This window comes from Crocodylus porosus, unplaced genomic scaffold, assembly GCF_001723895.1.
Source record: "Crocodylus porosus isolate Cpor-Errol unplaced genomic scaffold, CroPor_comp1, whole genome shotgun sequence".
NCBI classification, from domain to species: domain Eukaryota; kingdom Metazoa; phylum Chordata; order Crocodylia; family Crocodylidae; genus Crocodylus; species Crocodylus porosus.
In genome coordinates, this window is record NW_017728931.1 from 8,113,304 (window position 1) to 8,120,320 (window position 7,017).

Genomic DNA, 7,017 nt, shown 5'->3' on the forward strand with positions numbered 1-7,017 from the left:
GGGGTGTCCCCCATGCTTGCAGGTAGTGGCCAATAAACAGAGGCAGCAGGCAGGCAAACAGACCTAGAACCACCCCTCTCCCTCTCCCCACCACTGCGCTTGCAATTTTTGGTTATAAAAGTCTATTTTGTTCAATATAAAAGGCAGCTACTTTGAAAAATTCAGTCTCTAACTCACCATTCTTGTGAAGTAGCAAATGTTTGTGAATTGCAACCAAAACGCTGTAAGTAACAAATGAAAGCTACACACGAAAAGCTCAAGAGCCTTTGGGAAAAGATGGCAGAATTACTACAGTGGCTTCATCCAGTGACTGATAATTTTTAGAATTTTTATAGGAAGAAAGATATATTTATATTTTTATATACATTTATACTTTGCACCACATACACATTATTGAATTCATGTAGGAGGAAAGACATATTCTTCATGCATATTTGTTTTTACACATTTCAACTTTGCGTCACATGCACTCACATTATTGAATTTATATAGGGGAAAGATGTATTCTTCATTCATATTTATTTCATACATTTCTACTTTGCACCACACACACATTATTGAATGTGTATAGAAACGCGAATAAATGTATATATTTGTAGAAAAGCAAGACATGAAACACACCATGAAGCATGGTGGAAAGGAAGGTGGTGGCAAGCCTTCAGGGAGGGGTAGAAGAGGGGGTAGAGGGAGAGGTGTAAGTTCCCACCCCTGCCCCAAACTGAGATGCAGCCTCTTTCCTCCAGCTAGAAGGGATGAGGCTTCCACAAGGAGAGGGAAGGAGTGCCAGTGCCACTGCCTATGCCCAAGACTGCATCCCCTCCAAGAGCACCAGCCATAACTCACACCCCCCACACCATGACAACAACAAGCAGCAGCAGCAGCACCAGCATGACAGCCTCCTCCACTATCATTTCATTTCCCATGCTGAGCCTTCCAGTGCCAGAGGAAGAGCTGGGTCTGGATCTGGATCTAAGTCCACTCCTCTGCTTTCTGTGCCTCTGCCTGCTGAAGAGCGGGAAAGTGCAGCAGCATCCACACATGCATCCACACCCCAGAAGTGAGTGGGTACTGTGGTCTGGGATCATTCTGAGCTGGCAGATGATCTACGTACACTATCTGCCTTCTCTGCCAAGCTAAAACCAGCTGAGGCAAGGGAACAAAACACATGAGCACCACGAGGATGTTGATGCATCTCAGTAGGCACCACCTCCTTGCTCTTGCTCTTCCTAAGCCTGGCATCAGTGACAGTGTGCCAAAAGTGAAGTCCAGGCTCACTTCAAAGCCCCCATCCCCACAAAGCAGGGGTAGGGGAAAAGTGGGGAAAGGCAGGAAGAAAGTGAGACACAGTGGAAAGGCAAGTGAGATCACCCAGAGCATTGGGAAGATGCTTGCTGTTGATGGCCAGCCCTTCTCCTTAGCTGAGTGGTCAGGGTTCAGGCAGCTCATGGCACTCATGTCCCCATCGTACCAAGTGCTCACACGCACCACCTTCAGCAGGATGGTGGTGTCCTCCCTGCATGAGGAATCCAGGGAGTACTTGAGGTAGGAGCCACGCAAGGCAGATCCGTAGGTGGCCTTACACTTCATCTTGGACATCTGGAGCAGCCAGGGCAGAGATCACACCTACTTCTGCCTCACAGGGAGCTGGTACGACCAGTCAGACTGTTGGTGGGCTCTCCTTGAAGCTGAGGTGATGGATGAGTCCCACAAAGCAACCGAGATCACAGGGGCCATGAACCGCTTGGTGCAGAGGTGGCTCGCTGGGCAGGGCGAGCTCACCCGCAAATTCATGGTCACCGACAATGGGGCCAATATGGTCAAGGCAGTCCACGATGCCAACTTTATTGAATTTATATAGGAGGAAAAACATTATTCATTCGGCCCCCTAACAGAGCTAACCATCTCCTAGATCTTGGTGGTCCTCAAGCCCTTCCTTGAGGTCACTGAGACACTCAGCACTGACGATGCCCTCCTTAGCCAGGTGATCCCCACAGTGAGAGAACTTCAGAGCCAAATGGAGCACTTCCAGGGGATCAATGTTCCTGGCTGGGGCAAGCCGCTGTCATCAGATGTACAGGCACTGGTGAGGCAGCTGAAGGAGGGCATCAGGAAATGGCTTGATCCCTTGCATTCCAGTATAGTCCATGTGCTAACTGCCATGCATGACCCAAGGGTGAACGGCAGCATATGCAGCAGCCAAACCCTCAATCAGTAGACAGAGGTACTGGTGAAAAGAGTCAGGGAGGCAGAATGGTGGAGGTGGGGGGACGTGAAAGAAGGGGATCTACTGTCCCAAGCTAGCATGCCATCCACCAACCAGTCTCCACCTCCACCACAGACTCTGCCAATGTGGGCTAAGGATATGGCTTCCGTGGTAGGGTCCAGAGGCACCAGGCCACACCATCAGGCAGGTAGTGCTCAGGCCTTGGTGGCTGCCTATCTCGTTGACCATGTGGAGGCACTGCTGTGTGACCCTTTGGCCTATTGGGCAACTGTGGCCAGATCCTGCTACATCTGGCTCGGTCCTGTCCACCGACCAGTGTGCCAAGTGAGAGGGCGTTCAATATTGCTGGGGATGTAGTGACTCCCCATCGCACCTGCTTGGATCCTGGTTTGGTGGAGCAGCTGGTGTTCCTGAAGGTGAACCTCCCGCTGCTGGCGTTCCCCAAGCTCCAGGTGCAGATGGAGTGAACGCCACCCTCCTCAATCTGTCTGCACCTATTTCCTTTTTTCCTTTTTAAAAAGCCATTTAATGCCTCGGTGTCAGAGCTGGAGGGGGCACTCTCTATATCACCAGCCAGCAGGGGAAGAACATGTCACTGCTGAGCTCCCAAGCCAGGACAAACATGAGGTATGGACTGGGGGTATGAGGAAGGAGGAGGCCCCAGGTCCTGGGCATGACCACTAAAACTGCACTCTGCCAGGTCAGGGAGGTGTGGTGGGACTGCTGGCATCATGGCAACCCCATAAATGCCAGAACTGAGGATCCCCTGGTGAAATGCGGGTAGGAGGCAGCATAACCTCCAGCTAACGCACACACACACACACAATCCTGGCTGGGGAAAGCCCAGACCCATCCCGTCTTTGAGAGGCCTGAGGCTTGCTGGTTGCAGTGGAGTTCTGAGGCTCCCGGTGAGCTCGGCTTAGGTGCCTGGGATGCCAGCCTTTCAACCTGAAAGCCTGCTAAGATATATTTCTCTAACTATTCAGAGTTTTTTTAATAATAAACATAAAAACACAACATAACCCATTACACACCAAAGTGACACCAAAGTTCATATATCCAACACAACATCTGTACTTCTTCCATTCCATTCTAATATTATAAAAGCTTAAGTCTGTCTGTCCATCTGTCTCTGTCTGTCACACTTTATTCACACTCTGAGTGGCTGACGGAAACAGCCAATCAGAGTGCTCTGAGCCACCATGATTCCGAAGCTATGCCGAAGACCAGACAGAGGGCTGGGGAGCCAAGGCCTGCTTCCCCATTATAGCTTATGGGCAAAACGTCGAAACAGCGTTGAAACTGCAAAGCAGTTTCGACGAAATGAAATGGAACAGGGGTTTCAAATTAAAACGAAACTCAAAATAAAACACTGTTCCATCAACATGTCGAAATGTAAGTTGAAACAGAATGGTGCCATTTCACACAGCCCTATTAACCACAAGATTTATCAGCCTTTAGCATGCATCCACCATGCATTGTTTTTATGGAAGGCAATTGTAGGACCATTGCAAGTTAACACTGATGTGCCTCAACCACACCGTGCAGGTACTGATGGTGTGTCTGGGCATTGTTCTCAGGCTTCCTATGTGGTCTGCTTTTCTTTGGCAGTGGCAACAGCACCTTCACCCCCTAATCTCCCCCTGCCCCTGACTGAATACAGCCAATGCCATAGCCGCAGTTTGTTTTCCCCTTGTGCTGGCTGGGATGCCCAAGGAAGCTCACCCCACAGTTAGATTCATGGCATCAGGGTGCCTGAAATTTGCATAGTTCCCCTCCTCACCCTTGTTTCAGTGCAAAATATCATTCAATGCAGACATGTTGGCACCATCCTGGCAATTTTTTTTGCAGAAGAGCACCAAAAGGGGATACAGGTAAAAAGAGAGCCATGTACTGACAGGTATACCAAGGAAGGTTGCCTACAGGCCCCCAAGGGCTACTCGTGAGTCACCCATGTGTCAAGGCACAATGTAGAGTTTGCAGGTAGCCCATAGCCACCACGCTCCCCTGTGCTGCCAGTCACCAGTTCACAGTCTCAGTTCACAGTCAGACCCACATCTTCTCCCCCATACCTCCACTGCCTGCCCCTGGCTTGCTCTGGCCAGGTTAACAACAGCAACTTCACCCCCTAATCTTCCCCTCCCCCTGACTGAATGCAGCGCCATAGCTACAGGTTTGGGATTTTTTTGTGCTGGCTGGAATTGTACAAGGAAGGTCACCCCACTTTCAACATTGCAACTTTCAGGGCTGCCCCTTTCCTTGGCAAGGTGGCATATACCATAGCCACTTCACATTTCAAAGAGGGCAATTAGCACCTTCTCAGGCCAAGATCCCTCTCTTTGTTCTCCCAGGAGCAGGAGAAGCTGAGAGGGGATTGTTAACAGTTTATCCCCAGTCTTCCCCCTTCCCCCACTTCAACCCCACACACAGTTGCCCTGAAGTCTCATTATCACTCTGGGTCTGAGGCTAGCCATGGAGTGCTTGGGTCTTCTTTCTTCACCCCCACCCATAGGGCAGGCATTTTAGATCCTTCCCAATAACGGAGGCAGATAGAGAAGTTAAAGAAACATAAGCTAAAAATAGCAACATGGGGGAGCAGTGTGGTACTTTGTACAGTGTATTCCTTGGCCTTTTTTCCCTGCCGCACCCCCACCCATCCCCATCTAAGCCACCCCATGCTCCCTGAACCGCAGTGGTGCCTGCCTGGCCCTGCTGGCACAGGTATGCCCCCCGGTTGACTGCACTGCATTTGGAGGAACAGGCTCAGTGATAATGCTCCTGGTTACCTCCTGGAAAGAGGCAAGCCAAGCAGAGCTAGTGTGCCCTTTTGGGGGTGGTACCCACTTATGAATGCTGCGCTTGTTCATGCACTGCAGGGCATCCTTAATCAAGTCTTGTGTCATCTGCACATTGACATGGCACTGTGTGGCCAGGTCAAAAACTGGCCTGTGCGGTCTAGAAGCTGCTTCCTGAATTCTATTGTGTTGTCCATGCGTCAATTCTCCTGGTCCTCATCAGACCTAAGCGCTTCTCTGACTTCGTCCTGCCAGCCATTCATGGCAGCGACTTGGGTTTGTGCCACCTCTACTAAGGCCTCCATTATGTTCTCTCTGGAGCACCGTTGCCTGTGGCGATAATATCATGAGTACTCTGCACCAGGGTGAGCTGGGGTCCTAGGTTCAGAGGCACATTCCTGGCTGGCATCAGCTGTGCTAGCTGGTAACAAAAGGAAAACAAAGTGTTCGTGGTGTGGTGAAATATCCAACAAGAGGACAGTAACCCACCTCCAGCACTACATGCACTAACGCCCCAACACATCCGACCCACAGGCACCAAAACAGTGGCTGCCAGAGTAGCCCAAATGGATATAATGCCCATTCCCCAATACTTACAAGTCCCCAGTCGTGCATCCTCTTGTGTCTCGGGAACAGCAACTGTTCTTTGGAGGAAGCTCTGATGCAGTATCCATATCCAAAGCAGTTTCCTCCTCCTCCTCCTCCTCATCTGTTCTACTCTGTAGAATCGGAGGGGAGACTGGGGTCATGACCAGGGTCACCTCCTCTTGGGTGTCCCTCTCATCCAGCACCATGGAGCAGTCCCCCCACTGCTCCGACATGCTCATGCTTTCCTTCTCAGGACACTCTGATGTAGGTGTGCTCTCCAGGACAATGCCAGTCCCAAATAGATTTAATAGATTTCACAGAAATTAGGACCTGGAAGAGACCTCGGAAGATCGAGTCCAGACCTCCCCTCTCGCCCCCCCATAGGCAGGAAGTCTGCTGAGGTCAAATGATCCCAGAAAGATAAGCATCCAAACACCTTTAGAAAGAGCTTGCACCACCTCTAGGGGGAGTCTGTTCCAGACCATGAACACTCAGACTATAAAGACATTTTTCCGCATGTCCAGTCTTAATCCGACTTCCAGAAGTTTGTGGCCATTAGACCTTGTTATGTCTTGGGGAGCCTTGGTGAACAACTGTTCTCCAAGATCCTGGTGCATCCCCTTTATATACTTATAGGCTGCCCCCAACTCTCCCCGAGCTTGCTCTTCACCAGGCTGAAGAGTCCCATGTCCCTCAGCCTCTCCTCATAAGGCTTGCTCTCTTGGCCTTTGATCATGTGGGTGACTGTCCATTTGGACTCTCTTGAGATTATTCACATCCCTTCTGAAGTGAGGGGCCCAAAACTGGACACAGTACTCCAGCTGCAGCCTAAGGCTGAGTAAAGTAGGAGGATGATGTCCCTGGTTTTGCTTGAGGTGCATTGGTGGATGCATACTAGAGTTTGGTTTTCTCCACCAGCTACGGCATCGCATTGGTGACTTATATTCATTTTGTAATCAATCAAGACCCCCAAGTCTCCTTCGGCTGTGGTGCTAGTTAGCGAAGCACTGCTGAACCTATAAGTATGATCCTGGTTTTTCCTCCCCACATATTTCTGCAGTGAATGGAAAACTCAGATCCCTGCATGATACAGAGAATCCAGGACAAATGCTGTCCCAAAGTCATGCAGATAGGCCAGCAGGAGAGTGGTGCCTATCTGGTCTATCTGCTGGGAAGGGTTGAAGAGTGTTGCAGGGAAACACTGGGTGGCAGCAGTGGGGTGGTTTCACAGGCTTGAGGCTCCTGGGTGGAGCAGGTGCTGGTGTAATAGGTATGACCTTCTTTGTCTACCTCAACCCCAGGGCACACTCACCTGTACATGTACATCAGCACATTGTTAGTAGTCAAATCTGTGCGCTTGATGAGAGGAAAGATACTTCAGAGCTGCATATGGGAAGAAGTGAGTGAAAT

At 50.2% G+C, this 7,017-nt stretch overlaps 1 long non-coding RNA gene across 1 annotated transcript; it reads right to left on the minus strand.

Annotated features, from left to right (window-relative positions):
* Window positions 1–3,667: 3,667 nt before the first annotated feature.
* LOC109316036 lies at window positions 3,668–5,938 on the minus strand. The gene is made up of 2 exons (XR_002102640.1): window positions 5,617–5,938; window positions 3,668–5,440 (listed from the first exon to the last, which is right to left on the minus strand). It is a non-coding gene; the product is annotated as an uncharacterized LOC109316036 (long non-coding RNA).
* Window positions 5,939–7,017: the final 1,079 nt, after the last annotated feature.